This window comes from Magallana gigas, chromosome 1 (genome assembly GCF_963853765.1).
Source record: "Magallana gigas chromosome 1, xbMagGiga1.1, whole genome shotgun sequence".
Classification (NCBI taxonomy): domain Eukaryota; kingdom Metazoa; phylum Mollusca; class Bivalvia; order Ostreida; family Ostreidae; genus Magallana; species Magallana gigas.
Genome location: NC_088853.1, coordinates 75,112,379 through 75,138,054, shown reverse-complemented (window position 1 = coordinate 75,138,054; position 25,676 = coordinate 75,112,379). Strand labels below are relative to the sequence as shown.

The following is a 25,676-nucleotide window of genomic DNA, read 5'->3' as shown; positions in this document are numbered from 1 at the left end:
GCATACAAGACTACTTTCCATGGATTCTAATATTCCCCTAATACCGAGCGCAGCGAGAGGCGGGCGAAGCCCGCCTCGGGAAGCGAGGATTAATGGTAACACGTATATATAAGAAAATCAGTGAAATATGAATGTTGAATCAGGGGTACTAAGGCCAAAAAAATTTCTTCCAGCCCTGGGCACCGCCATATTGGCAGCCATTTTGTTTTTAAAAAGTTAGTTCGATCACTGTTTGACTGGTACTTTTCTATGTTTATTGCCCCTAAACTCGATTAAATAAGTTCCGGTGTTTCAGTAGAAGTTAATTTGAATTAACAGAAATTAAAAAGGAAACCAGATAAATTTAAGTAGTGCTTCAATCAAGAAACACGACTTGATCTATGTATGTCTTATCAAATTATCAGATGGAAAATAAAAACATAAACGTCAAGGAACTGATCTTTTAGATACTGAATAAAGTATTCAATTTTATTACCAATTTTGTTACCATTAATCCTCGCTTTGCGAGGCGGGCTTCGTCCGCCTCTTGCTGCGCTCGGTATTACTGCGGCATTTATATGAATTGAATTGATAAACAATGAAAGAAGAAATAAAAAAAAGTTCGGAATAACGTTACTCTCTTCGGCTATTTCCGAAGACAAAACGTGTATTACGTTTGAAACATGACGTCATAATGTAGACTGAGCACGCGACGTTTCGTTAAACTTTGGTTAATGCTTTGAGAAGGCAACCAGGCGGATCCTACTGTGTGCATTTCAAATGAATTTTATTCTACAAAAATCAAACTGCACTTGTGTTAAATCTGCACTCGGTCCAACGGTCACACCGTTTACATATTATGAAATATATTAACTACATGTTCAATATATTACTTAATTTCAAATAAAACTACATTTTCTTTCCTGCATAATCCTCACCTTCCATGACCTTCTACACACAGAAGAGCATCACTGTACCCTTTTCAACTCCAACACCGAAGAGCGACAAAGGGAGATAACTAGATTTTGATGAAATTGCATAAATTCTAATCGCAATATATGTTCATAGTTTGGATAACCCATGGAATTTTCAGTTGATATAAATTCTGCATAATCAATTAAACACAATTTTGTTTTCCATATACCCGGAAAATGTAGGATTTTTAGAAACAAACCTTAAATGTGTAACCACTTTAGAATAGAGACGATAGACTGAATCAGCAACTATGGTGTTTGTTGAGTTCATCTTTTTAAAACCAGTGCACACAATCAAATTATATTTAAGAAAAAATATTCATATAGATGTATTTTAATGTGTTTGTACCAATTTTTACAAACAAATTTACTATCATGAATCAGTCATATATGTTTCTGCCTGGTTCTTACAAATAGCTGTACTTAATTATGATCTGAACAGAATAAGAATGCATTTACTTTTACCATCTTATAAAATATTTCATACATTATTAACACATATTATATCTTACCCAGCAGTACAGAAACAGTAAGAACACATGATCTTTCCTGTACTTTTTTTTCAATGCAAGTCCAGACAGTATGCTGCTGGTCAGCCACTCTCATGGGGGAGTACAACTGGCTTTCAGTAAGCAGAATTTAGAAGCAGATGATATAGGGTGGTAAAAAACCTCCTTTAGCCAATCAGATGAAAAATATTAATATGCTTTACCAATTTTATACTCATTGAGATATTTGAAATGTAAACTGGTGGTAACAATTTAACAACATCCGCTTCACCATACCATTCTATGGAGAGTTTAAGTGGATCGGGGATCACCGTACCTTCTATGCTTAGCATGTCGGTATACTCTCTCTTCTTGATAATCATAGCTTCCTCGCTTGATGGTCGCACAGGCACATTCATTCAAACAGCTGCAAAGCACAAGGCTGCAAGCTCTGCCTTGGTACTGTCCTTATGTAATCCCCTTTTATTCAAAAAACACTTTAAAAATTCAACTTTCCAGGTAAAAAATGTATCTAAACTTATAGAATCTGGGTCGTTTATCCATGGTAAAATATACGATATGAAAAGTTCCACCAATACAAAAACACGTATAAATATGAATAAATGTAAGCATTATAAAAACGATATATCAAAACTGTCAAACGGCGATTCCAAATATACGAGAAGAGTTTAGATAAACCGCGGTTTCTAATGACGCTTCGTTAAAACCGGAAATGTGTTACTCCGCAGCGCTTCGATCGATTTCAAAGGGCGATAACCGCAACACGAATTACTGGATACGTCTTTTTTAATGACCCTTAATATGTGATGTTATATATTTATCTTTTACTTAAATATGTCTGAGTGTTTTAATAATATTATAAAGATCACAATTTCCGCCTTTGTCAAATAAAAAATAGCCATTATCTGACAAACCTGGGAAATTGGGTATTCAAAAAAACAATTTTGGTACGGCCCCTGGAGCAAACCAGGGGGTAAAAGGTATTGTTTTTTTTTATTTGACCATGCGATGCCTTTAAGCAATAACTTTTATATGTATAACAGAAAAAGAAATCTCTGGGGCAGAAGTTTTAAACAAATGTACGCGGCTATATTAAGGCTGCCCGATTAATTTCACAGCGATATGTCGAAAGTCGCTTGTCTGTACTTCATAAGATATGACGTCATAGTTAACTTTGACGTCACGATCTGCATTCCTTTCGATCGTTCTTAGAAAATGTATCGTAACGTAATAAGTGATATTCATCGTGCATAATAAAAAACTGCTTCATTCCTTTACATAGACACTGTTATAAATACTAGTGATACTAAATTCAATATCACCAATATGGAGTATTAAAAAACCAATGTGAATCTTGCTGGGGGAAACCTACCGATTGACTTGATTTTGTGTAAATCGAGCCTAAAAGGTAAAAATGTGCCCAATTTCGATGGCGGTGCGAAATGTTTTGACAATATTTCCAATAAACGAAATATCTATATGAACACCCAGCAAGAACTGCAAAATACATTACTAATCGAAGGATTTTTCATAAAAAATATTTTTGATTTAATGACATTATTCACTTGTGCCGATGCGATTTTTATAGATTATTTACCGTGTTAGAATACACCCGTCACGTGCTTAAGAAAAATATATGACGTCACAAAAATACATCTAATTTAGTGTTGGGTGTCACTGTTAATTTAAGTAATAAAAGTTTAAAGAAACTCGCTCGGTTAAAGTATTTTTCGATAATTAAAATACACTGTAGTATCATTTTTAGATGTATATTTAGCTTCGGACAGCCTTAACATAGCCGCGTATGGAAAAATTCCCAATAGTTCTTCTTGAAACACCCCCTCTAGCTTGCCGGGTATCAATACACGGCTTAAAATGAAAAAAAGTCTACTGGGTTTTCCACTGCCAAGGGGATGAAGACGCCCGGATGATAACGTTGAAAAATTGCGCGAGTTGTCCCGAGTACCTCCGAATGGAGAAAATATGTCAACATTCCCCATTATAAATCTACGTAGGAAATCTTTTTTCGTCCCAGTGAAAAATGATAATGTGTGAATAAAGTTATCTTGGAAATCTATTGTTTTGTTTTAGTAGCATAAATGCACTGCATGTATTCACTTGTGCTTAGACCCCAAAGTGAAAATGTGGAAATCACAAACTTTGCTGAAGAACAGTTCAACTGTTTGCTTGGGTTCATATCCGCTATAAAATCCCTTCATATAAATATATAGAACAATGTAATGTATTCACTTATATCAATTTTAACTATATATATATTTTTCATTCCATTTTATAAATGTGCACTCGGTGCATAGAGAGTACCGGTAATGGCGTTCGATCATGACTGCAGGTAGAACGTCCTTGGGGCTTTCACACCTGTAAAAATTAAACCCCGTCCTCACATGAGATTTACCTTAAGGTAAGGTTTGCGGTTTGTATTTTTTAGAGGTTGTACCAAAGTTACATGTCATTTTGTTCACTATACTAAAGTCTTTTTTCTCATGAAATTCAAATGAATTTTGCCCGTCCCGTTTTATAACTACAAAAGGTCAAAGTTCATGATTTCCCATTTTCATTTTGATGAAATGTAAACAATTTCGTGAAAATATGTACATTTTACATGTGACTATTATGGGGGTTATTTATGCTTAAAATGTTCGAAAATAATATCACTATTAATATCATGATTCACTTCTATTAATTTCAGATGAACTATCTAATAATAGAATAAAATGCAGCAAAAGTCTTAATTTTGGACTACTTTTGTGTAAACGAAAACATCTTATTTGAAACCTTTCCAAGTCCACCGATTTCAGGAAAAACGTATCTTAGAATGTGTAATCTGATGTTTCTAAAACACTATTTAAAACCATATGATGCGGATTTCGTTTTCGTGGAAATTGATAAAATGCTTGTGTATCTTATTTTTTCATTGAAACTAAAAAAAAAACCCGCGAAATAAAAAAAAATCTGAAATCAATTATGACGTCATATAAATTTTGACGTCGTAACTGAAATAAAGGGTAGTTGGTGTTACGTCACAATGAAAATGTGTGAGTTATCTCCCTGTAACCGCAAATCTTACCTTAATTAAGAGATTTGTAACCCTGCACACGCAGTCTATGTTGTTGGTTTTTTTTGTGTTTTTTTTTAAAGTGTCACCATATGTTTGTTCACTTTACTTTTGTATATACATGTATATTAAACCTATGAATCGTATGGTTCTATTTAATAAACAATAGGAATTATATCAAGAGAATATTCACTCTATTTTAATTAATCGCTTCTGATTTGTTAATTCGTAAACGATGAGATAAATAACTCTTCGCAACTCCAAAACAAGGTGACGTCATAATAGACAGTTAGTCAAGGCAAGTAAACAACGGACGCGCAATGCGACGGTTTGCGATCATAAAGGATATAAGGATTTGCGAATTACTGTGAAGTAAAATCAGGTAGAACAGCTGCATGATAATTCTTACGGGCGGCGGAATACTAGTATCACCAGCTACCGTTTGATGCTGAGGATATTTTGGAAATTAACTTTGCACAACATTTAATTACGCCGATCTGTTTTCAATTACTTTCTTAAATTTTGGTTTGTTTCTTCATATAACAAAACAAATGTTGACTGTGTTTTCGGGCAACTTTGATTTTATTAGCCCCCGAGAGACGAAATATTGCCCTGAACCCCAGTCAATATTTGTATACTATTTAGAATCGACAAACATCACAAAGCAGTAATTATCAATTGCCAGTAATGGAGTTATCGCTCTTAGTCGTGCAAATTTCTTGTTCGACATTTTTGTATGCGCCGTAATTTACAGGGTTTTTTTACTATAGGAGGCACTGTAGCTCCAAGGTCGTCTATTCATTTTTTTTAACCGATGGCTACAAATTAACCTGCAGCTACTTTTTAAAAAAAATCGTCGCAAAATATTTTTTATACACAAAAACCTATCAATACTTTATCGTAGTACTATTCTTCAGCATCCGCTGGTTGTTTCACTATACGTAAACATGTTGAGGTTGATACGTCAATGATAGACAGACAAAGAGAGGAAGAATACACGTTTTAAATGAGAGAGAGATAGAGAAAGACTTAAAGAGAAAGGGCATATATAGGAGAGAGAGAGAGAGAGAGAGAGAGAGAGAGAGAGAGAGAGAGAGAAGCCTGCATCAGTGAGAAATAGACACAGAAAGCTGGCATCCATGTTGAAAGTACTTGAAGATTTGCTCAGCAGAGAATGTCTGAAAATAGTAAATGTCAGAGAGAGAGAGAGAGAGAGAGAGAGAGAGAGAGAGAGAGAGAGAGAGAGAGAGGCGCGTTAGGTGTAGAGATCTAACTAAAGAGGTTAATAGTTTGAGTTATCTCCCTTTTTACACGGAGTCAAGACATCGCACTCTACTGTCTACTTAAGCACTGACTCATTATTTTTCTAAATATATAGTCTCATAACTGCAGCGGTGTGTGCATACAAATTGAGTAACGCGCGCTACCGCGTTACTAAAATTTGTATGCACACACCGCTGCAGTTATGAGACTATATTTGTCAAAAAATAATGATTTAATGCTAATATTTACATTTTTTTTTAACTTCTTGCCTTGTCTGCAAATGTGATTTATACGTCAACATTTCTGTTTTATCCTAAGGGTAAGTTCAAATTAATGTAAGAGCCACAAGCGTGAACTTTGATTCTCGCTTGTGACGTTGCATTTTACAGCGTTCAACGTTTGTGACGTCATGATAAAACTAGTCATTCTAACTTTTCAGTACCGTGTGTGTTACGGTCTTATAACTGCAGTGTCTTTTCACACATTTTACATGCAAAACATATTTGGAATGTAAATATATGTAGATGAATAGCTTTCAACTGCATGTAATATATAGAGTGACACACCAAAATACGTCGGACACGGTCTTCCTTGACCAAGGCACGTAGGATCGTTTTTGAGAGTGAGGGAGGGGGGCAGACCTACAAACAATTCTAGACATGTAAACCACTGTACCATGGTAGTCTGTATTACTGACCAGTATTCCTTTTAATTTACCCCTATCATTTTTATAAAGGGGCTTACTTGTAAAAAAACTGTGCGTGGGGGGATGGGGGATTTCCATTGATATTTTATTACGGGCCGCCGGAAGGCGGTCCGTTATTTGATACACAATTAAATATTGTTACTGCGTTTCTGCGGGATAGTTCTTTTTTAATAGAATTAATACTATGCTTATTTTTATGAATTAAACGTAAATTTGCATGTAGAAATATGTTTTATGCCTTTTAGAAAATATCACATATTTTTTTGTTTTACTCGTAAATGAAAAGTAGGCCATACTTAGTAGATTGTCGTATTTGGCGCGTTTTTATCGAGACTATAATCTATTCGGAAAATTTCGGAGTTCTTCATTCTTTTCAAAACAATGCATCGGTCAATCGCAACACCTCGGGCCTTTCCGGCAAGCTCGGAAAAACACCTCGAATGTATTACCTAGGCGTCCATGACAACCCCCCTTTTTAAAAAACTTGATATAAATACAACACATTTTACTATCTGTTGAGATGTAAGCTAGAATTCATTAAAGTAACTAATAGCGAGCGCAGCTCGCCGGCGCGCAGCGCCGGCGAGCGAAGCGAGCTCTTAGAACCAGTGTGCGCGGGAGAAAGAACGAGCTAAACCTACAGTTCATCAAACAAATTTTTTTGTCTACGTCCCATAATGCTCTCTAATGTTTTCACCCGTGGTGCTATGCCAAAAATGGCCGACTTTTAACTCGTAATTTACAGTGACTTAAAGTTTGAAGACACGTTTTGAGTACCGCATATGCTTTGGCGAGACTCAAAAGATTTGTTACATGCTTCCATACCTCCGTAATGAGTCGAGAAACGTAAACAAAGACGAACAAAGTCATGGATGACGTCATAGTGCACTCGCGCTATATTTCCCGCGATGAATTTAGAGGTGGATCAAACATCTGTAATGCGTGTACTAGCTATTTCAGTACAGACTGCGATAACTGCCTCATTGACGTATGATTTGTTTTTAATTTTTTTTAATATAGAGATTTTATGTATATATATTAGCAAGAGCCATACTTTACTGTCATATCGATCCATTTTTAAGCTAATTGTGCATGAATGAGTAGGGAGGAAATAAACAATAGGACATTTTGAAATAAATCAAAAAGGAATAAAATAAAAAAATAAACAGTTAAAAAAATTATGTAGATATGGGATATAGTCAGACCATTAAATTTAAAAGTGGGAAATTACACACCTACAAACAGGTACCGGGCTCTCTCTCTCTCTCTCTCTCTCTCTCTCTCTCTCTCCTCTCTCTCTCTCTCTCTCTCTCTCTCTCTCTCTCTCTCTGGGAAGTGGGTTGCGCTGTATGTATCATAACCATTAAAATTAGTACCTTTGGCATACTTATTGTAGAGCAATATACTCTCTCAAAAATTCTTTGACGTTCGTTGATACCTAAATAAAACTATAAGTTGACAATGATGCAAGGTATGTGTATAATTCTTGCTGCGCTCGCCAGAACGGTAGCACCGTAAAACATATTATACCCCCAAAATATAACACAGAAGCGACTTATAAGGCTGTCTAGCTGATACTTATTTTAATGGGAAGCGACTCCATTTTGTATAAAATTCTAACATCCGGTAATGTAAATACATTCGAGGTGTTTTAAAGGTATCAATATACACTAAAATATAACACAGAAACGACATACAAGACTTCTTGCCGATACTTATTTTAATGGGAAGCGACTCCATTTTGTATAAAATTCTAACATCCGGTAATGTAAATACATTCGAGGTGTTTTTCCGAGCTTGCCGGAAAGACCCGAGAAGTTGCGATTGCAGGATCGGTATGCGGGACATACTAAAGACCTGAAATACGAAAGACCTGGATGTCATTAAATTTTTTATAAATGATACATTTGAATTTCTATGTGCCGTGTCAAATAAAATGACTATATAATGCATTAAGTTTTCATTCAATACAATGCAACAAAAAAAAAAATATAAAAAAAATGGTTTGAAATACATAATCTCCAAGAGAAAAATGATAAGTTGAACTTTTTATTAGAGTAATGTAAAAATCAATGTGTTCTCCATTACTTCATACTATGGCAATGATCATACAATTTCCGTCTGAAATGCTTACAGTAACGAAATCGATTCTTTATGATAATAGTAAAATGTTAAACTTCAAAACAAGTTGCTGAAAGTATATTAAAATTTACCATACAAATTAGTACAACCAACTCTTATTTTCTTCTTTGTGGTGTGTTTTTATGTAAACAACCAATGATTTATACAACAATTATATTTTTTGCGGCCCATTTGACGCTTGCGTCAATATTATTTCTTGTATTCTCTTTTTACTTATGTAGATCTAAGAAAAGTTTCCGTTTAAAAATGGGGAGGGGGTGAGGCAGGCATTTAGCATCATTTTGAAAGTGATCCAAAAAATCTTGACAAGGCGAAAAAAGAAAGAAAGTTTATTTTCAAAATCTGCAAAATCCTAATCCGTGGGGGGGGGGGGGGGGGGGGGGGGGGGGTGGGGGGGGGGGGGGGGGGGGGGGTGGGGGGGGGGGATTAACCTTTACTTCAATTTCACTGTTTCTTTCCTCATTTTTTTTTACATGGACTCATCAAAGTGGGGATGCCAACTGAATGTTAACAGAGTTTTTTGTATGTAAATTTAAAGAAAAGTATTTGTGTCCACCCCCCCCCCCCCGATGCTACGTGCCTGTAAGCTTTGTTGGTAGAAGAGTATTTCGTGCAATGCTACATGTAGGCGCTGGCACTATAAAGACACCCCCCCCCCCCCTCAAAATGCTCAAAGACAGGGATCCCCCTCTGCCCCCCTCCCCCCCCCCCCCCCCCCCCGATGCTACGTGCCTATGATCTTTGTTGGTAGAAGAGTATGTCGTGTCATGCTACTTGTAGGCGCTGGCACGATAATGACAACCCCCCCCCCCCCTTCTCAAAATGCTCAAAGACAGGGATCCCCCCCCCCGATGCTACGTGCCTATGAGCTTAATTGGTAGAAGAGTATGTCGTGTCATGCTACATGTAGGCGCTGGCACGATAAAGACACCCCCCCCCCCCCTCAAAATGCTCAAAGACAGGGATCCCGTGAGACCAGTATATAGGTCTATAAATGATGGCGTGAATATGGTATATGCTTATAAATGATTTACAACACGTATACAATGATATGATAATACAATGATAAATAAATATATCCAAAGTGAATGTCGTGTCAAGGTCGGCGTTGGCACGATACCGAACCTCCACAGCTCAAAGAGTGACCACTATCTAGTTCATCAGATCCCCCCCCCCCCCCCCCCGGTTGTGGATTAAAAAAAATACCAGGTAAAACATTGAACAATAGCTATTATTTAGAATCGACAAACGTCACAAAGCAACAATTATCAAATGCCGGTAATGAAGTTATCGGCCTTTAGTCGTGCACATTTTTTGTTTGACTTTTAATGTAACACCCCCCCCCCCCCCCCCGAATTAGGACTTTCGGGATTTTTGAAAGTCGCCTTTTTTATTTTGCTTGTCAAGATTTTTTAGATACTAATTCAATTTTTTGTATGTAAAATTAAGTCAAATCTTTACTGCGCTAAAGAGGTAAAAAAAAAAAAGCCTCCCTCCCTCCACCCCCCCCCCCCCCCCCCGGTGGTACGTACCTGAAACTTGGAGCTATAAATCTGCAGGTACTATCTAAAAGAATGTCGCATAGCGGACCGTAACATATTTTTTATAAACAAAACCCTATCAATATGAGATCGTAGTATATATACACTGTAACATACATTCCTTCAGCATCCGCTGGTTATTTCATGTTGAGGTTGGGGTTGAGGTTACCAACACCGTAACACTGAACTACGGGTATATGAATATTGGCAGAGAGAGAGAGAGAGAGAGAGAGAGAGAGAGAGAGAGAGAGAGAGAGAGAGAGAGAGACGCGTTGGGTTTATCTAACTAAAAAGGTTAATAGTTTGAGTTATCTCCCTTTTTACACGGAGTCATGACATCGCAGTCTACATGTAGATAAATAGCTTTCAACTACATGTAGTATATACAGTGACACACCAAGAGATGTCGGACACGGTCTTCTTTGACCAAGGCACGTAGGATCGTTTTTGAGAGTCAGGGAGGAGGACAGACCTACAAACAATTCTGGACATGCAAAACACTGTAACATCGTAATCACGGTATTACTGGTATTCTCATTGAATTACTGTACCTCCTATTATTTTTAACATAGGGGCTTACTTCTATATAATAAACAATAACTAGGGGGATGAGATTTCCATTGCAATTGTTATCCTTTATTTTTTTACTAATGTAGATCTAAGAAAAGTTTCCGCTTAAAAAATGGGGAAGGGAATGGGGGTACCCCCCCCCCCCCCCACCATTTGATGCTACGGGTCTGTAAGCTTTGTTGGTTGAAGATCTAGAGTAGGTCGTGTCATGGTAGGCGTTGGCACGATAAAGACCGCCCTTACAATGCTTAAAGACAGGGATCTCGGGTGACCAGTCATCTTCGCTAGCCAAGGGTTTCTGATCCGCACCGCTTCTCACGAACGGTGCGGATCAGAAACCCTTGGCTAGCGAAGATGGTGACCAGTATATAGATCTATAAATGATGGCGCGATTCCAGTGCATGCTTATATATAAATGATACATGTTATATAAATATATATATCTAAACTGAATGTCGTGTCATGGTCGGCGCTGGCACGATACCGAACCTCCACAGCTCAAAGAGTGACCACTATCTAGGTCGACAGCTGATTAAGGTACATCATACTCCGCTTACAAATACCAATAGTATCTGCGCTTTATTTTACGTATAATACAGGTAGCCTGTTTTAATGAAATGTGTACAAATCAAGATATATGGCGTTTCAGTCTCAGTGACAGCGAGCACCCTATTTTCATTTTACTTAAAAAAAATCCTCATATTTTAAAACACTCAAAGCACGGAACCAGCACCTTGTAGTTTCCTCCCCTCCCCCTTAGTCGACCTCCAACCTACCCAAATCCGGCAAACAAATACACCCCCCCTCCCTTCGTAATAAAAAAAATTAGTTCCGTGCATTGACAAAAAATAGGCCAATTTTTTTAATAGTTCATACTTTATCAAAGTGTAATAGAAATAATATCGGTGATATCTTTCATTGAACCCCTTCTCAGTACCATATATTCAAACAGATTGAGTGATTACATACGTTTATTATATCTCCGTACCCTCTTTATCTTTCTATCAATGCTCTCTATTTGTGTGTATTATTTGTAAATTAGAAAAACGGTCTAGGGAAAAGAAACTCCTTGTTAAGATTATAAGATTCATGGCAAAGTCTATCTATATCATGGCATGCGGGGATCTAACCCCCCCCCCCCCCGGGGAAAAATGAAAATTTAATAAATTATCGCAAAAATGTCTCGGACCCCCCCCCCCCCCCCCCCGGCACACACAATTATCCTTTGGACCCCCCCCCCCTCCCTTGAGAAAAGGTTTCATGATCGGCGCATGCATGGTAATTGTCGCAAATGTTTATCGTTTGTTTAATATCTCTATATAATGGTACCATTACAATGCGGGGATCTAACCCCCCCCCCCCCCCCCCGGGAACAAGGAAAATTTAATAAATTATCGCAAAAAAGTCTCTGACCCCCCCCCCCCCCCCCCCCCGGCAAACACAATTATCCTTTGGAACACCCCCCCCCCCCCTGGAAAAAAAGGTTTCATGATCGGCGCATTGTCGCAAATGTTTATTATTTCTTTAATATCTCTATATAGGCTATAGCGATAATGGCAATGGCGGTCAGATTTCTAATTTCATCAATTCTACGTTTATAATTTGATTTGATTGAAGTGATGACATTTTGTTCAGTGACTTCAGTTCAGCAAGTGCGATGTTTGTGCTGCTGAAATAAACACGATTTCCGGTGTCAGTCAGAACAAGACAGCGTGATAAATTGATGAAACTTCTTAAACATTGTAAACAAGTCACAGAGTACATCAGCTTCTGGGAAGGAAGATACAAGAAGAGAAGTCTTTAAAATATGAAAACATATTCTGACCAATGTTACTTGGAAATATGTAGACATACAGGATTGCTTTAGAAGTCATCTGTGGCATGAGTTCCGTCTCTTTATACACGACATTTTGTGTTACAGAAGTAGATCCACCATCACACCCACTGTACAGAAATTCCTGGACTGGATCCACCTCAACCACTCCGTAAATTCCTGGATCCATCACACCTTCTTCTTCCTCTAGGTTTGAAATTTATCTATTATTCATGATGTCGTATTCAACCACAGCCCCCCCCCCCCCCCCCCTTGCAAACACATAAAAAAAATAAGTTTTCTTTGAGCATATACCGGTAAATAACTGAAATATAGATGAGATTGAATAATTAAGAAAACTAAGTTGATGATAAATACATTTAAAAGTAAATATTCTAATAGCTTTTTATTTTTGAATGATTCATTATCTGGGGCAAACCGTGGGACCAAAACGACTTGGGGTCGAAACAGTAGGATGCCGAAACGACAAGCATCACTGTGACGTATATCGAACAGACGATAGATCACAGGCAGCAAAATGAAGGATATTTTTACCCATTTAGATCGATAATGGTTCCCCGTGTAAGAAATGAAAGTACAGGTTTGTTCAAATGCTGTTTATATTGTACAATGTGGTCTACATTTGGAATTAATTATGCCACCGAACAAGGAACGGAAAGTCTCGAATTTTCTCCAAACCAACTTTGTACAAATGACTACCGGTAAGTTTTTATTTGTGTTTTACATAGATATAGTGGATGAGAGGAAGAAAAAGACAAACATGGTTTTCAGTCTACATAATTCCTGTTACCTTTGGGCCAGTGTTCTGGTATTAAATCATATTTGAAGTAAATTAATGTGTACTGGTGTCAGATGAAATTTTTGTTAGGGGCCCCTAAAAATTAAGAAAACTTAGGGAAGTTGTTTTATGTCAACAAACAACATGTATCGGTACATGTAGATCTCAGTGATTTCAGAGTGACCAATCATCAGACAGAACCACTCTGCCCTGGACCCACTGGTGACCTTGGGTGACCCCCAGACCCCTTGATATAAAATTGGCCCCACTGATGTTTAAAAGATTAATAAATGAAAATAAGGATTCTTCTTTTGAAAAATGTGTCGAATTCACTGGCCAATGTGATTTTAGATCTCATTAATCTAAGATATTTATACAATTCAATCTTTAAGTTGACAGACTAAACATTTATGTTATATTTAGGTTGAACTTGAGGACAACATCAATTTAAATGTTTATGTAAATACATTCACGAATCAGTATTGACCTTTATTACTTATCTGAGTTTGAGAAAAATGGAAATTAATATGATATTGTCACTGAAATATTTATTTAGAATATACCAGTATGTAATATTTTGTGGTCTCTTTACAGGTTCCTGGTGTAATGGGATGCAGTAAACTAATTGACTAAAGAAAGAATATATGTGGTATAGTAGTCATGTATTGTTACTATTACATGTATTATGGGGTGCTGGTCACTTCGCCCCAAAGCCAAAGCGCCCCATGCACGAGCGCCCCAAATTTTTCTTGGTGCGCCCCAAGTACAATTCACGAGCGCCCCAAATATATGTCACGAGCGCCCCAAAAGTTGCTTTTTTTCATGATTAAATTTTTTCACATGTATGTCACGAGCGCCCCAAATGGTTTTTTTTCATGATTAAATTTTTTCACGTACGAGCGCCCCAAAGTAATAATTGGAATGTTATGAGCAAAATTTGAATCCAGGGTGTTGGGTGTTATTCCTTCGTTGACATTCGTACGATTGCAAGAAAAAGGTAAGTGAATATTCTCATTTATTTTCTCACATATTCTCACATATTCCCCTGTTCGGTGAGGTTTCTTTAGTTAAATTTTTTAAAGAATCTCGGAAAGAGGTATGCAAATATATATGCATTTAATCGTTCATATTCTATCGACTAAAGATAAAACATTCAAAAATGGGGAGGGGGGGGGGGTCGTAATATTTTATGTTAACAAATGTTCATATATACAGATATAAACAGAATCTTTATATAAATGTTTCTTGGTGTTTACGCCAAATTAAAGAATTTACAAATAAGGACAATATGAAGAACCTACAACTATGCATACCTTTTAACTGGATACTTATTACGAAATTCGAATCATAAGAACAAACTTAGATCATAATTTTCCATGTAATTAGATTTTCTTGTTTAATAATAATTAATTTAAAGAATATATGCCAATATTTGTAAACAGGTCTGTTTATTGCTTCCTTTATAAATATCACGTTTCCTTTTGGTGTGTTTTAGTTCATTATTGATAGTTTCTATGAAAATACCGAACACAATCAATGTATACATACAATACACACAGTGATTACTAGTACATGGTGTACACACATCTAATCAAAGGGGTATGCGACGAAGCCAACGTCTCCCGCGTGTCTGGGTATGTTTTCTCCTGATACCGTGACAGGATACCCCCTCCCTTGACACCTTTTAATGTTTCCGAATACCCCCTTCTATTTCATCAGGGACGTATATACTAACAATATACGTCCCTGATTACATCATCGTCAGTTGTCTTCGGAAGCTATAATGTTTTAACACATACGGTAGGCTATATATGTAAGACAAAATAAATAATGACACACCCGTCCCATTGGCCCTATATATCACTGCAAATACAATTATAACATATATAATACACTTATTGCGCATTGTTGTTTTTTTTTTCTAATAAATATAATGATTGACTGTAAATGTAAGCTTAAAAACATATTAAGGGTTTGCGCGGAAAATTTGAGAGAAGAAGAACAATTGTGTTGGATTATATCTGACATTATTAAAAATTTCCTTCAAAAATAAGAATACTTTGTACAATTCAACAGAATTGGTGCGCTCGAAATTAAAAAAAAATGAGGTATGTATTTTGGGGCGCTCGGAATAATAATGTGTAAGTTTAATGAGATTCCATAGAAGATTAATAAGGACTAATAAACAAAATCATTTTGGGGCGCTCGTGAAATTAATCCAAACTTGGGGACTCACACACCAACGTTGATTTTAGTTCAAAATAGAATAATCTCATTTGGGGGGCGTTCGTGTAAATGATGCTTATTTAACGTAAAAGTGAGATTCTCCAACATACATTTTAAAGCAAAATCAGGTTTCAAATATTTATTACACATGTAGTCAAATATTAACTTTATAGCAACATAGAATGCTGATTTGAGAGCAAAGTTAAAAGTTATTTTGGGGCACTCGTGGAAATGATTTTCTAATCATAAGATACTTTTCCTACAAATCGTAGGCAACTTCAGGGCACGTTCGTAAGAAAATAATCCAACAAGATTCTATGCAGAAAGACATAATCAGGATAATCATTTTGGGGCGCTAGTGAAAACGATCCCGATTTTAGTACAATATTGGAAAATCCAATTTGGGGCGCTCGTGCAAATTTTCCAAGACGTAAGGTATAATGATAATTTTACTTTGGGGCGCTCGTGAATACATTTGGGGCGCTCGTGAAACGTAATTGGGGCGCTCTAAAAAAAAATTGGGGCGCTCGTGCATGGGGCGCTTTGGCTTTGGGGCGATACGACAGTAACCCGTATTATGTAGCTAAACTCTGTATTTTTAGGTCACCTGAGTCATTCAGGAGACCCATTGCTATCACAAGTTCGTTGTCGTGTGTCATTCATAGACATTATAGTACATACATTTCTTAAGTGGGTATGAGGGCATTATGTAAAGATGTTTGATCCACCTCTAAATTTATCACTGGAAATATAGCACAAAAGCACTGTGACGTCATCCATGACCTTTTTTGTCTTTGTTTACGTATCTCGACTCAAAACGAAGTATGGAAGCATGTAAGAAATCTCTTGGGTCTTACCAAAGCTCTTGTGCTGTAAGAGCACAAAAAATGAGAGAGAGAGAGAGAGAGAGAGAGAGAGAGAGCGATTACATGCCTCGTGATGTCGGGTCCTGGTCTCATTCATCATAGTAATAGAGTAACTCCCTGAATGTAAATGTCGGCCATTTTTTGACATAACACCACAGGTGAAAACATTAGAAAGCATTATGGGACGTAGACAACATATTTGTTGGATGAATCTGTAGGTTTATTTTTCCCGCGCAAACTGGTTCTTAGAGCTCGCTTCACTCGCTATAAATCCATTGTAAATAAGAGCTTACTAAAGATATGTCACATCTAAAAAAAAGTTACAATAGGACCAGACAAAAGGCAAATTTTGGGTAAGCCCTCTTTTCTATAACAGGCCTAAAACTAAGTTATGATGATGTTGGAGAAATGAACTAAGAAAATAAGACTACATGTTTAGCAGAGAAAGTCAGAGAGAGAGAGAGAGAGAGAGAGAGAGTAAGAGTAAGTATGTATGGGAGAGAAATAGACAGAGAAACCTGGCAGACATGGGAAAGGTAGGAAGAAAGAGTATTTGTTATTCTTAAAGCTGAACACAGCTCATCAATAGACATTGTCCTCAATATTTCTCTATCGTCACCGCTATCCATACAATCCATATAAGCCACAGACCTCTTAACAGTTGATTGTATTTCGCTGTAGAGGTCTGACCTGTGTGGACGTGACTCGCCATTTTACTCGGTGATGATGAAATAAAGTTTTACGCACTCTTTCAAAGCAAGGAGAATGCTAGGGTTTAAGCAGAAAAAGTCTGAAAAAAGTAAATATCAGAGAGAGAGAGAGACAGAGACAGAGACAGAGAGACAGAGAGCAATTATAGTACATGTTTAGTAGAAGTAGATAGAGAAGTATTCGTAAAAAATTAAAATGGCCGCTGCCAATAATAATAATGAATATTATAGGTTTTGTTTGGAATGGACAAAAAAACTAGATGCTGTCATTAGACAGTAATACCCGCACCAAGTGTTTGCCCCTAAATAACACTGTTTTGTACCAGTTTAATTGAAAATGAAGGCCACATGCAAATTCAGGTAATACATTAAAAAATTATAATTTTCATAACTGAAGGATGAGATCCCTTCCCATATGATAATACACATGAGCAGCACTTTATGTGCAATTTTGGGTTGAACTCTTTGCAGTGAATTTTCGGTTCATCAATAATCTTAACATTTCATGTCATAGAAAGTATAACAGTCTATATAATTATTACAAACAAAATTAAAAATTAAATTATGCCCCCTCACCGTGGCAGTTGCCGGTTTTAGATTTGCTTCTGTGTGCCTACATGTACATCATCGTGTGCACAGATTTAGAGAAGGGTTGGGAGTGAGGGGTCCAGACCCCCCCCCCCCCCCCCCCCCCCCGACCCCCCATGAAAATTCATTTATATCAATTGTAAAATTACCTTGGACCCCAATGCTCTTACAGACATGTAAACGCTCTAACCAATTGCGCTTCAATGTTAGGTAACATTATTTGGGGGGTAAATATTTAATTAATATTTAATATACTTTATTGTTTATCTCAATAGGAAGTATATACATCACAATATGCAGGTGTCCTGCATCACCTTAAATCTGTTATTTACCTAATAAAATAGCTAGTGCAAGTGGATTTGAAGAATAGGTCATAACAATACATGCATGTTACAAATAACTGATCTTTGTCTGAAGTTACGTACACAACACAGGTCTGCAGGTATCATTAGCGGGTACTAGTTTTACCCAGCTCTTCGATTAAATGGGTTCAAGTGTATACATACATGTCTGTGTTTTCCATATGCAGAAAAGGATTAGTTAAGATCAGCTAATTCTAAAGGAATTCATAATTGTGTTTTAATTTGATTATCATTATGATGCTGACCAATATAGGTAAGCATGCATAATACATGTAGTAGCAGTAGCACAATATAATGAAATGCCAGCATACATATTAAGTGCTACTTTCACTTTCTTTAGAAAGTGCGGGTATAACAATCAATTTTTTTCTAAAACTTACCATAGTACTTTGTTATATTTGTTTCTTATCACTCTTATATTTTGACTAGGGGTAGATTTATACAAGTTCTGAATTATATTTTTGCTGATAACAATCGTGAATTCATTTATTTTTGACCATTTTTGATGACTTGTTGTTTTGTGTGATATCATAGTGAACATTCCCCGTACGTTTTGGTCAGCAGGACCACAATGTAGACCTTAACAGTGCTACGTCCGAGTCACGACAGTTTAACGGTATGCCCGTACCCAGGGAACACGTGAGAAAGAGGAGAACTAGTTTGGATGTCATATTTGACTGGTTCTATGTAACAGGTGGTGAAAAGTCAAGTCTCAACCAGGACTCGAACCCAGGGCCTCTGGCGTACCGTGCCAAGGCTCTATCCACTGAGCTTTTGAGACCCGATATATTGACTGACAGTCACACACCTGTTAACCCGGTGACAATTGTTTAACGGTATGCATGTACCCAGGGAACGCGTGAGAAAGAGAACTAGTTTAGATGTCAGATTAGACTGGTTCGCTGTCATTGATTACAAGCGCGCCTCGTATTATCCTAGCGGCATCGTTTGGAATCAAGGGCAAGTTATCCAGTATAGAAGTCAGATAAGAACTCATCTTATTATTGTACGTCAGGAATACCTGTTTTAATGACACTGTGTTGTGGTTAATAGATATATAAACTTGTGAATGTAAACAATAGGTGACAGAGAGGACCAAAATCACACCAGTAACAATTTTTATTTACATTAAACAACTAGTAGACTAATTGTTCACGGAACAATAAGAGGTCTTTCCACATTTTATAATGAATAAAAAAAATGTCTAAAAATGTTGATAAATCTTGAGTTGAATAATTAGAGAAAAATGAATATCGGAAAAAAGTTTATTTCTCCAATGCGGTATCGAACCGAGAACCCTAAGATTTGTAGGCAAGAGTGTTGCCACTTTGCTATTTCACTTTCTACTTGATAGAAAGTAAAATTTGTTGAGTTGTGTAATCAATTTGGATGCCTTGCGTTTGTTGTCGTGTGTCATTCATAGACATTATGGTATACATCTCTCAAGTGGGTATGAGGGCAGTAGTCATTGTGTTAGTCCATGGGTAAGAACTGTAAATAATATCAATGTATATCGTGTAAAATTTTGAAAGTTCACATTATACATACACTGTATATTTGATAATTACCCCGGTAGGTGTGATTTGTGTTTTGATAAAGTTATAGTCTGTTCTCTACCTGGGGTAAAGAAAAACTGCATTTACATGTATTTTGATATGTTTTACAGTGCTACTGTTGTGGCGAGCGCAGCAAGAATTACACATACCTTGCATCATTGTCAACTTAGTGTTATTTAGGTATCAACGAACGTCAAAGAATTTGAGAGAGAGAGGAAAGAGAGAGAGAGAGAGAAAGAGAGTGGAGAGAGAGGAGAGAGAGGAGAGAGAGAGAACATGTAATGTTTAATGGAGAAAGTCAGTTATAGTGAGAAAAAGAAAGTCAGAGTACACGTTGCTCAGAAAAGAGAGAGAGAGAGATAGAGAGAGAGAGAGAGAGAGAGAGAGAGAGAGAGAGTAAATCAAAGGGCAATAGGTAGCAAGGGACAGTTTCAGATAAAGTACCCATCATTTTTTTTGTAAAATTGAGAATTGCTGTACTTAAAGGCTTATTAGTGTTGCTGAAATTCATGAAATGAGTTTTAATGATTAGGCCAAAAAAAGAATATGTGTGTTTCCTATTTCATCAGATATTAAAATAGGGTAGGTAAGTCGGTTTTTTTTTTTTAATGAGCTTTTCAGGGTTTTTTTTCCTTTCCTAGCATATGATTTTTCTATACATTAATAAAATGTATTTTACAGGTGGACCAATTGTGAATAGTGACAACTGTTACAGAATTAAAGCTTTCTTAAATCTTAGATTAATTTGGAATGTATACGAAGATTTTATTTTTATTTTTATGTAAATAGAAAATATAAATATGACAGCCACTATAGATTAACTGAGTATAATGCTCATTTTCACAAATATATTATATTAATAATAGTTATTAGTTCTATTTTCTTGGTTATCTGACATAACAGTACACATTAATATCATAACTGTAGGTGTTGATTTCATGAACAGAGGAAATTCTGGTTGATCAAACGAGAGCCTTAGAATTAAATCTTTTCAATAATTTAAAAAAAAAAATGAATACATCATTAATGGTTTAAGACTAATTTTAAAAATTTCATTTGCAACTGAAATGCAGCATTTTAAAATCATATTTATAATGTTAATGATTGTTAGGCCTATTCAAAGACTTAAGATGTCTGCAGTCTCCACACCCAGAAATATAAAAAAAACTTTGCTTCTGCTTTTTTCATGTACATCTTTATATTAATTTTGAACACATTACTGCCCTAAAAAAACTATTTTTTGCATTGATAATTTAGCTAAAATAACCAAGGATAACTTTCATCCATGCTGTCAATCTGCACTTAGAAATCTTTAAAACGCTTTGATAAGTGGTGTTTTCTATTCAATTGTTACAAGCGTTTTTTAAACTCTGATTTGTAAAGACTGTATTGTTTAAACCAATTACGGTTGATAATCTGGATTTGGAATAAAAAATAGGGTCGGTCGGGAAACCGGAAACACACATATTTTTTTTTTTGCCTTATCATTAGTTAGAGGGATGTCTCTTGTCGAAATTGATATGCAATATGTAGGCCCCATATTTTAGGTACATAAAAATGAGATTCAGAAATAAAATGCGAAACCTGCGGCTATGACTGTTGTGTTGACTTTACACAGTGAAAATGCAAGTTACAGACGGGAGGGTAAATAACACGAAAAGTAGGTGGATGGGACATTATAAACTATACACCAGTAAGTTTCTGACATGTGATGGTGCAACATGCACATGGTACAGAAGGTCAACCCTTTGCAGGGAATTGGCTGGGGGAGGTCTAAAAAGCTGAAAAATCATGAAAAATTAGCAAAATATGAAAGGGTCAAAATCTCAAAAAATCCAGTATGTAGAGAATTTTACAGGTTTTGACTAGTAATTTTCTTCAGAAATTAGTGATTGGCCTCATGAAGAGTAAATTAAAGGTATTTGTGCTGAATGGGAACTGAGGAAATTCTAGTTACAGAGTTCCGAAGACACACGTTCCCCGACTACAATGAAATGTATTAAAAAAACTGTCCTGTGCCACTTTCAAGACTACATGGCATTTTCAGATTTCTCATTGAACTGTAATTTTGAATGGATTTTGTACCATAAGTACATTTGTAGTATATTTTGGTAAAATGGATGATTTTGTTGGTTATATATGTCATTACATGATTTATTATCTATAATATACAAGGGGAGTAACTCCCTTTTAAATGTGTAAAATGACTACCACTAGAGTAAATTGGCTTAGAAAGTAGGTATTTCCTATCCTGATGACAATTAATAGGCTTACGTTAATTACCGAGATAAGAATTAATACTGTAAAACAGTTTCGATCAATTGAATCATTTAAATTATAAATTTGCAGCAATTTTGCTGTCCGATTTCATAAAACATTTAATAACATTAAGCAACCTGACTTATATAACCCAATTTTTTTAAAACAGCATATTTTTCTTTCAAATAAAATTCACATGTAGACAAATGCAGTTATCAAAATATATATGTCAAACAATTCAAGTTTTTTCCTCCTACCCAAAAGTTATATTTTAGATATATTTACAGAATTCAAAAAGCCACCCCCTCTTTCCAATTGTCTCCATTACCGTCAGTGATTGGGAAGGACCCGCGCCACGCGCCATAGTCGCATTAAAGAGAAAAATGGCGCATTAAATCAATTACTCTAAGCGCCGAAGTGCGCACTCAAATTTCTGATCGGTTATAAAAGTTTAAGCGATGTCCGCTGGAAATTTACTCTGTACGACTTACCTAATCGTCTTTTAATAATTCGTTTTAAAACATCAAATTTCATTGGTCGTGTTTGGTAAAACAGAAATAAACAACCAATAAAAACGTTTCCACTCATTTATGCGTGGTAGATCATTCCAGAATTTCTCCGAAAGAAAAGTTGAAGTCGCCCAGTATTCTGAGTTCTCAATTATGTAAACTAACCCCAAATGCAGTAAAATGATGATTATCTAATTGAAAAGACGTTTTCACAGCCTCAATTAATCCCTGTTATGATTATTAAAACTCACGACCCTCTTACCATGCTTATCGTTACTGTAGGGGTTATAAAAACGGGTGATGCAACCGCACTGTGCATTGAACCGATGTTTATTTATTTAAGTGTCGATACTACAATTAGTTGTAACTTGTAATTAGTTAATAACTCGCAAAATTAATGTTTAAATTATGAGAAAAACTGTTCCCTACAGTTATCTTCAAAGTTTGAAAGATTCTATACATAACGGTAATAATTGGGTCAAAGGGTTTGACTAATACCTCCAAAAAACACAGAAGTAAGAGACTGATTTTATTTATCATTAAGCAAACACCATTACAAAAATTGCATCAGTAAAATGTATATACACATCAAATAAATGAAATTTAACCAATTGATTGAGTTTTTAAATTTTATAGAAGTTGTTTTGCTCTAGGTTGGTCCTTGATAATTTCAATTTTACAAAATGGCCCCAATGAATAAATAGATGGCCCTTTCATTATGAAAATGGCCCATTAAAATTAATAACTGTGGGGCCATAGTCCCATTGACATTTTTGGCCTTCCCAATCACTGAATTACCATTACATGTTGGATATGTAAATGTACATTTGACCTTGAAATAACATCTGCTATAATAATTACTCTTGAAATGATCAAGAAACAACAAATGTTTACCCTTTTATTGTATATATGCATCAAAAATGTAGAGAAACATGTAAAATTTGAACATTTTTCATGGAATTCTCATCTGTCCCAAGGTACCCGGGTGTGTTTGAATTTCATTTTAATTAAGAGCAGACATCACACTTGTAGGTCTTACTATTTTAGCAAAGTTAAAAGGAGACTAGAACCCAAAATAGATAAGATATTCACTAAATATGATTATAGGCTTATTGTTTCATGAAAACAAGAAATCACATGTATAGCAGCATGCCTTTTTGTGAATAAGAATGTTACATTTCATCCATTTACCAAGAAAAAATCAATTTTCAATATCAGCGATGGTTGTTTTCAAATATATGTGAGAAATGACTCAAGGGAATTGCCACAAGTTTCATAATATTAGGTTAAATCTGATAAAGAGAATAACTTGCAAATAACATCATCAGATAAGGACTTCCTGCAAATATGCACATCTACCGGTATTCCTATGTTAACCACACAATGTTTTTTGAGTAATTAGAGAAAAATCAATATTCGAAAAAAATAAATATTTCTGCAATGGGGTATCGAACCGAGAACCCCAAGATTTGTAGGTGAGAGTGTAGCCACTACGATATTTCGCTTGCTACTTGATAGAAGGTAAAATTTGTTGAAATGTGTAGTCAATTTGGATGATGATAGAAAGAAGAAATGGAGCGTTCTTCCGTCCATCTGAAGTTGATACCCAATGTTGTGAAACCTTTAGAATAGATAGGCGCCTATAGTTATTGGTTGAGAGAACAGTATTTGTTCATCAGTTTATTAATAAAAATCAGTGCTGTTTGTAAACAATGTGGCCGTATAGCGTTGACTAAGAAAAAAAACAAGCCAGGTCAAACTCTGGTCGCCAGCGGGTATTTGAAGGTGTGGAATGTCACGTCGGCTCAACTGATGCACATTCTCCTGTTGATTTGAAATGCATGTGCTTAGAAATCTATTAACTGTCATGCATTTGTGGATTACAAGTAGGAAAATCTTAACTGAATTAAGGCCAGTCATGTATTTCAGCCAAGTCGGTAAATAAACAAACTGGAAGAAATGTAAAAACAGATATTTAGTGAAATTTGAGCATGAATTTATTAGATACAAAGATCGAAGCGTTGAAATTTCGTTTCTCGGGACGATGGTTTGATGCCGCTGGAGTGGATAACTTTCTTCAATATGGTTCATTTCGTTTCAAATTTGTAGGGCAATTAGATTTAGGTGTGAGAAACAATCCCATGAATTTTCGCAAAGTTCTACAGAGTTTAACTGGAGCTGGAATTTTTATTCGGAGGCGTAGTCTAAAACATGGTCTGGAGTCAAATGGCAGGCAGAGTTTCAGACTTTCAAAAATATCTGACAAAAGGTTGTAACACTTTGTTAGGTGTTCTTTAAAAAAGAAATATTAATTTCAAGTTCAAATATCGAGGGTCAAGTTCATATAAGAATTCAATCCTTGTACAAAAGAACGGAAAAAGGGGGGGGGGGGTGAATTGTACACTGCAATTTGGCAACTCCTTCAGTTTGATTTATTGATAATTGTAAATTTAATTCAGCACTTATTGTTATGAACAATTGTTGACATATAAGTGAATGCATGTGCAATATTTTTCAGCTATTAAAAATCGACCATAACTTTTACATCAACCGCTAAATAGTGAAAGTAGTATGTCAAAGACCTGTGAAAATCTCCATCTCAAAAGCGCTTGATCATGTTGATTCCTAATTCGTTCCTTGGACTTTAAATGTTTACCTTCAAATATTTTTTTGCTGATCAAATACAGAAAGGCCCATTGTTAGTGATCAGTGTATTTATAAAGTTTTTTCTGCTTCTTTACAGTGTGACATGAAACTTATAGGAGTGTCTGGGAATCAGAGACGACCGGGAATCGGAGACTTCACTGTATTAACTCATCTTCACTGTATTAGCTTGTCTTCAACATAGGGTTTTTATGTGGTATTGATTTTGCTCTGCATCAATCTCGTAAACTTATTAAAAAAAGACAATAGGTTTTGCAACTTGAACATGTATTAAGAAAATAACAGTATAATAGTTTGAGGTATCTTTACAGGTTCCTTGTGTATCAATAAAGAGTGGACTGATGGAGCAAAGAAAGAGTTTATGTGGTATAGTATTCATGTAATATCACTATGTTTGTGTAGCTATATAGTATTCATGTAATATCCCTATGTTTGTGTAGCTAAACTCTGTATTTTTAGGTCACCTGAGTCATTCAGGAGACCCATTGCTATCACAAGTTCGTTGTCGTGTGTCATTCATAGACATTATAGTATTCATCTTTTAAATGGGTATGAGGGCAGTAGTCA

At 35.9% G+C, this 25,676-nt stretch overlaps 1 protein-coding gene and 1 long non-coding RNA gene across 3 annotated transcripts in view; both read left to right on the top strand.

Moving 5' to 3' along the window:
• The window catches only part of LOC109618161 (uncharacterized), a 451,180-nt gene that overhangs the window by 98,621 nt on the left and 326,883 nt on the right, over positions 1 to 25,676 (top strand). The gene's annotated exons all lie outside the window — the stretch shown is intronic.
• On the top strand, positions 12,826 to 25,182 carry LOC136272862 (uncharacterized). 2 transcript variants are annotated; one of them, XR_010710907.1, is made up of 3 exons: positions 12,826 to 13,292; positions 13,964 to 14,018; positions 24,964 to 25,182. It is a non-coding gene; the product is annotated as an uncharacterized lncRNA (long non-coding RNA). The 2 variants fall into 2 exon arrangements; XR_010710905.1 differs by lacking the exon at positions 24,964 to 25,182 and adding an exon at positions 19,788 to 22,280.